This window comes from Pteropus vampyrus, unplaced genomic scaffold (assembly GCF_000151845.1).
Source record: "Pteropus vampyrus isolate Shadow unplaced genomic scaffold, Pvam_2.0 Scaffold17, whole genome shotgun sequence".
In the NCBI taxonomy this organism is placed as follows: Eukaryota; Metazoa; Chordata; class Mammalia; order Chiroptera; family Pteropodidae; genus Pteropus; species Pteropus vampyrus.
Window position 1 is genome coordinate 1888332 of NW_011888798.1, and position 11647 is coordinate 1899978.

Sequence of the window (11647 nt, forward strand, 5' to 3'; positions counted from 1 at the left end):
GTGATGAAATATTGGAACAATTGAACATCCCTGTCCATTTTCTCCAAAAGCCTTTTGCATTCTAGCAGATCTGTGCAATCTTTCTTTTTTTCATATGATACTGTAGGCCTAGGCTTGGAATAACTGGGAAGAGAGATAGATGAGTATCAGAATTTCTCAGCAAGAACTAATACATCTCCTTTAGCATGAATTAGACTGCAGGTGGAGTGGAAGGACTTGAAGGAAGGGGAAAAGAAGGGATGGTATTTAAATGAATATAAATAAATTTATTAGATACTTTTCACAATCATATCGCTTCCCCCAAAATGTCATTTTCTATCTTTCTAAGGATGTAAGCCTTAACAAAAGCAAATCTTAGTCACGAATTTGAGGAAATTACCCCATAATAAGTTTACATATATTTGAACTGAAAAATTGTAAACCACGCTTTTGCTCTGAGATGTGTGAGGGCCATTCAGGGGCTGTAGGGCCCTGGATAGACACACAAACAAATGTGTGTAAATCCAGAGCCCCACACATTGTAATAAACACAGCTGCATTTATTTGAGTATGTGATCCCATGTACATGTAAAAACATTCAAACAAACACACTCAGCAGATTTATTTGATTGTGCAATGGGACAATTATTCAAATAAACATGCTCGGTACAATTATTTGAATCTCATATTGCACGTTCATCAATCATAGCACTGAAAAAAGAAGGAGGAAAACACCAAAGAATTTACGTGGGGAAAAAATATATGTAAAACAACCTTATTATAGATTTTATAGGGTTAGCTAAAGTTATGGCTCCCTCCTTAACTGTAACAACTATTCTGTATTCAATGATACTTGTTTCTAATGATTAATTAGCTAACTCACTCGATTGTTATATCAGAATGACCAAAATATTGAGATTCATATAATACCAAACTTTACAAACCTAAATTGGGTAGAGATGTAAAATCTCTATATGTCAAGTGCAGAATAGTTCTTTCTAGACGTCTTACATCAAGGGGACACTGGTCAAATTATTATTGCTTTAAACAGCACTCTCATAATTTTAAAAAATTTTATACATGCAACAAAACATTCCTACATTTGGAGACATAAAAAAATCACAAGTGACTCACCTGATCATTTTATATATTAATAAACATTATGACATATATGTGAACACATCACAAATCATATAGGTGTACCAAGAGGCAATTTATGGCCTCCATTAAGTATGTACTGACATAACCTAATATACTAAAATGGGAAGGGGCGGTTAGTCACTGAAATATGCATCGTGTAACAGAGATGAAGAAAATACATGGCTTGTGCCCATCATAAAAAAGATTCAGACTGAAGGCTTAGCTTTGGTTTCTATTCAATTAAATTGTTAAACTGTGCACAGTGATTTTTTTTTAGAACTTGAGACATTTGTGATGTTGGCTGTTTAAATCTTTGTTACCTTCGCTGTGAATTGAAATTGTACATATTTAGTAAATCATGCAGACAAAACAAACTTTTTAGACAATATTTTTATTGGAGAGTTTTCTTTTCCTGTATCCATGTTAAAAAAAAAAAAAAAGACCTCCTTTCCCAAAATAAAAATGTCAATACTAAATTTAAAGAAGTATAAAGGAATGATTGCTTCCTTTAGAGCTAAATATTTAAATAAACATGGAGATAATTGGCAACATGTTCTTTTGGGCTAATAGGCCGTGTCCAATTTTTTGGGTCTGATGTTTCAGGGTTGAAGATGATATATTAATCACTGAATTAAACAAATGCTATTAAATAACAGAAATAAATCCCTCAGTCTTCATTTGTATATGAAATATGGAATTAGTCAAAGAAATGTCACTGAGATGATATGATCTTGAATATGCCACAAACTAAAACTCTCTCTATTAAAACGTCGTCTACCACCTATAATCTAGTATGACATGTTACAATGCTCCAAAATATTGAACATATAAAATGAGCACTACTCTTCCCATTTGGCCCTGAGATGAATATGACAAAGATTCTAATAATTTTAGTCAAAGAAAATGATGAGTAAAAAATACATGAAGATTAAAGTGGTGACAAATGATCTTTTAAGTATTCTAATTGGTCTTTCTCATTCAAATCTTTGATTCTACAGAAATTGCAAATCCTGATGATCCTGATTTATAAGTGCACCCAGTCAGCTTTCTCTCTTTCACTCCACAGAATATGCCTGTTAGATTTGGAACGAAGACTAAGCCCCCAAAATGTTAAAAATAGACTACTGCCCTGGCAGGAAATTTAGCATTGGCAAGCACAGAACTCAGAAGGAACTGATCTAACATAAGGAAACATTCAGAGAAAAATTTCTGCATTATAATCCTGTTCTGACTGTTTTCAGAGCAGTCAGAGGGAAATATGAAAGAGAGAGAGAAGTATCTTGTGTAGGTTTGTTAACTTTGTGTGTGTATACTTGAATAGCTAGTGTTAAACAACGAAATGCCCAAGAGATGGAAGGAGCCTGAACAGAGTACTTTTGAGAACTTTTTAATGTTATCTTACAACACAAATGGAAAACACTTAAAATGTTGACATAGAAAAATAAAAGTTTCTGAAGACAGCATCACAAAAAAATTCTATATAACTTATAAGATATGCCAACAACATAACAGATAAAATACTAATTTATTTTTACTCTTTTATAAGAAACTTAGATTTTAGTTTATGACCTTTCTTTAAAGGAGAACAACTTTTATTCATTCCTAAAACAGTCTTCTTATAAGATGAAGAATTACAGTTACACTCCATTCTAGTTTTGTTTAGGAAAAGAGGACTACAGTCTTCAAATTACTTGGCAAAAAAAAATAGAGATGAATAAAAGAATATAAATTTAGAAAGGAAACTCAAGAACATCCTTACACTCACAGAAAACATTCTGGTATATTCAGTGACCACAAAAAACCTAGACCTTGGTTTTTACAGTTCTTCTTAAAGATACCATTTCCAACACAAACAATATTTCTCAAACCTGTAGTACAGCCCGGGATTGGTCCAGACATGAAGGGAGAACACCAACTATTGAATAACCCTCAACCACTTCCTGCAGTCCTGAAACATTCAGTGGAGGTCTACCACTTCATTATTGAACATGCTTAGAAAGTGTGAGCTCATAAGTTTCCAGTTGAAGGTACATCTAAGCAAGAGGGAAAAAGAGAAGTACAAACCATCCTACCCAACTTGTTTTAACACTTCACATGACATTGCTGAAGAGAGTGAACTTGAGAATAATCAGCCTGTCATCTAAGTAGACAATTTTCCCTTTTTTACTGCAATGTAAAGTGCTTTCATATTATTGAAGATAGATCCATGAAAAGGAACATTTCACATAATTTAAAATAAATGATGAGGGAATATTCAAAAAAATTTTATCAGAAAAAGGAGAGTTCTAACCACAATAATTGCTTAATATGTACTATCTTGACATTTAAAATGAAAATTAGAATCATGATTTGAACAAATACTTTTCCAAGAATTGTCATGATCCCTTGAGTCAAATATCTTCACCCTCAAATCAGCCCGCAACTATGTTATGAACCAACCAAATTATAGCATACATTCTGTCTGCATTAAAACTGTCAAAACCTTATTCTTGTTTTTCATTAAGGCTTTCTTACGAATTGGGTGGGAAGGAAATCTTTATATTTGTAATACTTAGAAAAATAAAAGAAGTAAGTCTACCACTCGCATCTTATAGATGAGGGAACTGAAGTCTACATATCTTTGAGACCATACTGGTTATTTGCTTGTTTTTAATCTCACAGTGATCTAGAAAGCAGTTAAACATAGACTATCAGAACCCCAGGCTCCTGACAGTGTTCAACATATCACAGTAAAACACTCCTTCCAATGGCTATGGAATCATCGAAATGACTGAGTTAGTTTCCCTACTTTTTGTAAGAAGTTTGTTCTAGTCCACAAGAACTCTTCCTAGCAAGAACAGAATGAAAATAATCTATTTTGGAAACCTTATGTTACTCTGAGATGTCACATCATATCTGAGGGCTGTTAACCACTTCTGGACTGGAGTCTTCTTTAATCGAGAGCCAGAGACGGTCTCAATTTTGAGAAAAGCTCTTTAAAAATTACTAGTCATTGTTCATAGATTTTACCCACTAATTTTGTCTAAGACTGTTGACTGCTTGTGTCCACTGAAGAATGTGGCTCCATTAAGACCCTCCATTCACAGTTTTGAGCCTGAACCCATTCGTGGGTCCCCGCGCCATTCTTTCACTAGTCATGGCCTTTCTGAATCTCATGTGCACTGAAGACCACACATAGTCAGAGGAAGAAACGAGGTAGCAGAGTAACAGTAACAACAGGAGATTCATAAATCTGCAATGGAAAAAATTGGAACAGACTGAAATAGATGAAAGAAAGAGCATGAAGGAAACTTAGATACTTGTTCATCTAGAGTCTTGGCTTTGAGAATTCTGGGGCTCAGAGAGAATAAAAGCCCAAATCATCTCACAGTTACTAACAGAGCTGATACCAGAAGCTAGGTCTCCGGTTATGGTGTAGATGCTTTCATTGCTTCCACTGATGTTTCTATTACTTCTGTGATGTTTCTATTCTATTTAGTGGCTCTAAAAACAATACTAACAAATAACAGTTACAACATTGATATTGGTTCAATTTACTGACTGCCTATCATGTGTAAGGCATAATAAGAGACACTATAGGATGTACAAAGATGAACAAGATAGAATTACTAGCCTCAGGTTTCTTATCATTTGTCAGAGGTAGACACACACAAAGGAGAACAGGTGCCATAGGGAATGTACCTATATGAAAGTTTCAAGCAAGCTCTCTTCTATATCATGGTATTTCCTCTATTTAAACACAAAATAACTCCAGTCCCTCAATGGTACAGTCCCTCAATATACCGTTGTGTGATACTACATGTGAGGCACTGCTCTAGGTTCTTGGAACACAGTGTTAGACAAACAGACAATATCTCCACCTTAAAAGACCAACATTCTAGTAGAGTAGGTAGAAAACAATTATATAAGATCACTTTACAAAATTTGAAGTGTTTTGTTGAAAATAAAAGAAGGTGATGTAATAGTGAATGAGATGGAATTGGTAACCTCAGCTGGGGGCCAAGGAGGAGAGTGTGAAGAAAGGTCTCTCTGAGGCAGTGGTATCTGAGTTGAGCCTGAAGGTTGGAAAGAAATGAGCCATGAAGACCTGGAGGGAGAGTATTCCAGAGACAAGGAATAGCAGGTGCATCTACTTGAGGAAAGAATGAGTTTGGCTTTTTGAGAATAAAGTGACCAGTCTACCAAAGCATAATAGAAAAGAGAGAAGGATAGAAGATGAAGCTAGACAACTAAGAAAACATTTCTCAGGCCACGTCAATGACTTATAGTGTGATGTCTTGTTAATAAGCACTCAAGAATAACTTTACAGATAAAATTTGGAGAATTTTAAGGAGACTTCTTCTTAGGTCCTTCTATCCAATGTCATGGTTTCATAGATGAGAAAACTGAGTTCTATGAGGTTTACCTGTGAGAATCAGAAGAAACATAGATTATTATTCCCAGTGAATAGAAATGAGCTTAGCAACCTGTTTGTGGCCTGATCATAATTTCTTCCCCTATAAAATGGATAGTAACATTCTATGCCCCTCTGCCTTTAGAATGAGAAAAATCTCATTTCTCAGATTTTCACAATACAACCTGACTTGTGTCTGGCCACAGACAAATCTGTCAGCCCGGAAAACAAATTATTTGGGCCAAAGAAATTTTGTATTTTGGAAACTAAAGCCCTAGATTCAGCAAACAGGCCGCCACAGTGGCACATTACCCTGGAAGCACCTACCCCGGTCACCATGTCTCAGCACGGCGCCCACAGTTGCCAGCTTGCTCAAAACAGCTGTGCTAGAATCAGGCGTGAGCAAGGGCCCCAGCCATTTCCCCTTCCCCTGAACTTCTAAAAAACACAAAAACTCGCAGAGCTGAGAGAGAAGCCAATAAGAAGTAAGGAACATGCAGCAGGTGGTACCATCTGTGCCCGGCTAATTCCAGCCAAAACAATCTGCTCCCTAGAGTTCCCAGTTGTGGAGAAGGGAAGAGAATCTGACAGTGGCGGAGCCAGGGGAGGGGGTGTAGGAGGGCAAGTGCCGAGGCTATTATTCAAACGTTCAGCTGGTTGGAGAAGTAGATTATTGATGCCAGTGAACTATTATCTCTCTCCTTTTCTCTTTACAACCACCGTGGGAGATTCCAAAGTCTCGCTAAGCTGGCAAATATCAGATCCCACACCTGCGAGACAGACATGTAGGCATCACTGTGAGTCTGTCACCACTGAGATGGGAGGGACAAACATTCCACAGCAAGACTGAGAAGCACAGCCCACCCCAAGACAGAAAAACAAGGGGAGAGGGAGCTTATGTTTATTTTATTCTATTTTCCTAGCAACCAAATTCTCTCCCTCTCGCCAGTTCATTCTTTGAAAATTATCCACGGTTTCGAATGGGCTTATATTCCTCATGCTTGATCCCCAGGTTGGCATTTTCTAAAATAAAATTCTTTCACTTGATGGACTTCCCTGTGAGGAACAAATCTTCTCTCCTGGCTCATTTACAATCATGGGATGAATAAATGCACGCAATTCAAAGATAGATCAAAAGGTCTGTAGCAATAACTTCCTCTTAAGAGAGTAACAGACAGACAGGGCCCATTCTTTCACAGATGGAGGAGACAGCGATGATTTGAGGGTCATGGAAAGACCTGTCTACTAAAAAAGAAAATCTTACCCACTGCAAAATTGCCACCAGCACCTTCAGGTTAAGGAACTGTCTCCAGAAATTTATCCGTTAAATGCAAATACCCGGAAGGAGTGATATCACCTTCCCTTAGATTAATTTATCAATTTATAGCTGAGAGTTCAGCCCTGAGGGAGTAGGTCAGAGGCAAGTTCACTTTTATTGAGTGAAGGAAGGTCTAGAATTCAGGTGCCGACCCAGGAAATCAGGACCTCATGGGCCTCTCAAGGAAGGAAAGATAGCTCCTGAGCCTAACTCCCTTAGGGGCTGAACTGTGTCCCTCTCAAAATGTCTGTTTAAGTCCTAACCCCTGAAGCGTTTGAATATGTCCTGATTTGGAAATAGGGTATTTGCAAAAGTAATCAAGTTAAGATGAAGTATTTAGGGTGGGCCCTAATCCAATACAGATGATGTCCTCATAAGAAGAGGGAAATTTAGACACAGACACACAGGGAGAGTGCCATGCGAAAACTAAGACAGAGGTCGAAGTGGTGCAGCTAAAGCAAAGGACATCGAGGGTGCTAGCCGTCACCAAAAGCTAGGAGAGAGAAATGAAACAGATTCTTCTGAAGGAAGCAACCCGGTGACAACTTGATTTTGGACCTCTAGCCTCTAGAACTGTGAATAAGTTTCTGTTGTTTTAAGACACCCAGTTTGTGGTACTTTATTTTGGCAGCCCTGGGAAACAAATATACCCTCAAAGTGAACCACGGTCAAGGTCTCTGGATTGGTCTGAAAATTAAGATCAGTTTTTGATCTAACTATTCTCTTAGTGCCTGAGCTTTAACAGATAAAACAAATATCAGTAGGAATATCCCTTTTGGTTTTGAGATGCTTGTCATCAGGAAAAAGACAAACTGCCTGCTCTTTTCCCCAAATGTCTGCTATAAGGTAATCTTTTTAATTAGGATAATTAAATTCTTGTTTCAAGGGGCACCAAAGTGCAAGCATTATAGTCTGATTTCCTGTAAAGAGTCTTTTCCTGCCTCCTGTTCCACATGGTGTCCATTAATAGAAGAGAAGCACCAAGTGAGTCAGACATTATGGTTACAGGTTTGTGGCTCATGTCAACGCTAAGAAGAGGGAAATGAGAAAGGAAAACATAAATTGGGAAACAGTGTCAGAGGGCAGGCCAAGATAATGTAAGAACCAGAAAGCAGAGGAAAAGGTGTTGTGTGAGAACCCAAACCTTGCTTCAGGTAGGAAACGTCAGAGAAAAAATACAGTGCCATTTTTAAATTAAGGGGATGGGGAGAAGAAATCTATGTAGATATTTACTGTTTTTTTGCAGCCTGAGTTCAGTAGTAGAAATTAGTGAGATGTGCCCTCTCCCCTGATTCATTACTGCTGTGGAATCTTAACCTTTGCCAGCTCCAAGTCTCTTGTGAAATCTGCTAATAATTCCTGCAATGTACTTATATCACTGAGATTTGGGAAAGATATTGGGAATTTGGTGAGGAAAGCAACATGAGAACCCAAGGCAGGAGTGAACCAACTGGTGTGTGTTTTGATATAGTGATATATTGCTTTGATAGCCAGTGGCCTAAAGCTGGGAATCGGTGAGACCAGGTCCTGCGATGAGTTCTCAGATTTGCCCTTGAGTACTGTTCTGCCCCATTACTCCTTGCCTACTGCTGCCTGCTCACCCATGAGTGGACCATAAAAGGTGCAGATAAGAATGCCAGGGAACTGAAACTATCTCATTTCTTTACTGAGAAAAACAAACTCAACTCTATGTCTTCGCAAAAGGACAGCATGCTATCCTTTACATTTATTTCTAGACAATGGTATATCATCTTAAAAGCCTGGTTTAGTTTGCTTTTCTCTAAGCTTTGTGGTATTTTTTTATATGCCATAAGTCAGTTATTGCACGTTACTAGCAATAACAGTCCCACCAAATGTATTTAATTTGTTTTGAAATCATAGCACATCTTTACACACAGAAGAGGCAGCTTTTAACTCCATTGATGACTTCCTCTTTAAAAGTCTTCCTTTAAATCCCTAACCACATTCTTCTTGCTTTTCTTCCTACCCACTGACCAAGATCTGCTTTCTTCGCTCAATACTTAAATGCTAGCATTTTCCAGGGCCCCTTTGGGGCTCTCTGCTCTCCTCATTCTGATCACTATGCTTCAGTGACTCTTTCGATAGCCACAGCTTCAGTTCCGAGCTATATACCAAAGACTCAAAAATACATCTTCCCAGTAAGACTTCCTTCCTATGCACTAGACCTGCATATCCAAATGAATCCTGGGCATTGCCACCTGATAGTCTCAAAAGCACTTAAAATTTGACAAGTCCAAAATGGACATGACTACATCTCCCTCCTGCTCTCTACTCCCCACCTCAAAAAAGTGGGTTGTCACTTCCTAGGTCCCTCAGGTGGAAATCTTGAGAGTCATCCCGTTACATCTCTAAATGAGTTATCAGCTCATGTGAGTCATACTCCCCATCTCTCTCTTACCTGTTCCTCTTCATCAGTCACCATTGTCACTCCCTTACTTCAAGCATACACTGAATCTCAAGAATTGCTCTAATAGCCTCTTAACTGGTTACACTGGTCCCAGTCTCTCCCAAGGCACTGCCTTGTTCTAACGCAGCAGAGGATGGAGCCATCACCTGAGAGTTGATGGAGGAGCTGGAGATAGATAGATGTCACTTACTGTGTTCTTTAAAAATATTTCTTGATATTCTTCATATACGCCTTACTTGAACATTATTTTACCACTTTCTTAAGAACTGTTATGTTGACATATTTCTTTAAATATGTTTAAAAAGAACGTGTTCAGGAGAAACAAGTCCCTTCCTCTCCCCATCATAGCCGTAAATTTACTTGTGGTCTTATCACCTTCTAACTCATTCCATATTCCTACATTGGCAAAAAGTGCTCTTTTGGTACTTTCTTAAGGATAGGGATCATGTTATCTTTGTAGTCCCACTTTTCAATGAGTTACTATCACCAAGTAGATATTCAATAAATGTTCACTGATTTAATTCACTTTTGTAAATCTGATCATGCCAAAACCCTACTTAAAAATCTTATGGTGATTCCCCAAAAGCACCCAAAATATAGTTCATATTCCTTAGCTTGGCTTGCAAAGCTTTCATGAGCTGACTCCTCTTTGCCTCCCTTTTCATCATCTCTCACCATTCCTCCAGTTGTGTCTGCCTGGACACATTTTTCCTTTCTTTCTGTCCTTCAGGATAGCTCAAGGGTCACCTTGTTAAGACAATTTTTTTCTGAAACCCAGCTCTTAGACTTGCCCCCCCCCCCCCCACCAAGCACACACTCTGGGCTTCTATAAGCATTCTTTATATGCTTCATTTATGCACTATCCAGAGGTTGGGTTCCCAAAGGCAGTGTACTCCTGGAAGCTCAGCACTATAAACGGTCTGACTATAGCCCCTGGCACAAAACTTGAAACTACCCCCAAGAACCAAGAAAATGTGTGAGTCCTCTGGAAAGAGGCTGTCAGTAATGTCTAGTTCCCATTGACCCCAGTCATTAGCTAAATAGAAGAACAATTCAGTGACGAAACAGAAAATAACATAGAAAGCCAGTGACGTAAGAATAAGGAACTGTGGAAGAGCTGCAATGCAAACCAGAAATTTTTAATATAATACACCTGAAGTTTTTTAAAAACCATTCACAAGATTATATTGGGGCACAAATTTTACCTACATGGATTAACAATTTAATTTCTCAAATAATCACAAATTATATATAGCAGCTTCCACTTCCACTATGGACATCCAGATATTGATTGAATTATAAAATTAATGAGGCAAAACTAACTCCAATCCAACTGAGGTAAGTTTATTTCTAACACTTAATGTGAACATACCCTTTCAACTATTTTAGCAATGACTCAGATGAGGAACACGAACTCTATAAAAGAGGAAGAAAACTGAAGGAATCTGGAATGCATTTTCTTCAACTTCTCTGGAATTTTCAGTTACCTCAGTTTCTTGACAAAGCTTTGCTAATGTCAGTAGCTTACAGTATCAATCAGCATAATAATAGAAGGTTGTGGGCCAGAGGTAAATTTGAGTCTGATGGGAGTAACATAAGTAATATGTCCTACAGTTGAAAGACAGTGGGAGGTATAAGAAAAGGTAGAAGTTCTATTAGCGATTTTTAAATAAAATGAAAGCCATATGCATATATCACAGAGCAGGTGAATATGCTGTCCTCACTGTTCTTTCCCATGAAATGTAACTACTTTTTTCTTGAATCCTAAGTTTTTTTTTTTTTTTAAATAAAGACTCCTCCATAGATGCTACATAAGTTCTGCATAGACGATGTACTAAAAGATGGTCTGTTTGTATCTTAAAATTTTATATGCCAGAACACACTGCGAGTCCCCTCTGTGTTTAGAGAACTGTGAGTAATTACAAAAGAGGTAGCAGATACTATTCTTGCTTTGGACAGTGTACAATTATTTAAATGAATCTGAGGTAAACAAATAGAAGGTCACAGATAGACAAAAATAATATTTTGCCAATACGAATCCTCTGTAAACCAATACATACAAGTAAACTAATTTTCTTACGTTACAGACACAATTACAAACTTTTTCTCCAGCCATTGTGACAATGCCTGGCAAATTTTATCAGCCTCCTTTGTCTCAGAGTGTGAAGCTTACAGATCTCGAAAGCATTTATCTGGATTGACAGAAAACGTTGCCGTTCCTTGGGGTCAACATCGAAAGCCTCATTTCTCATTGTACAGTACTGAATGCACTGACCACAAGCTTTCCGTGAAAGTTGCTTTTCTTGGTTTTCTCATGAAATTACTGATATGAACTGGTTCTCTCACGATTTCGCTTTTTTTCTCGTAAAGCAAAGTACAGCGTAACCAG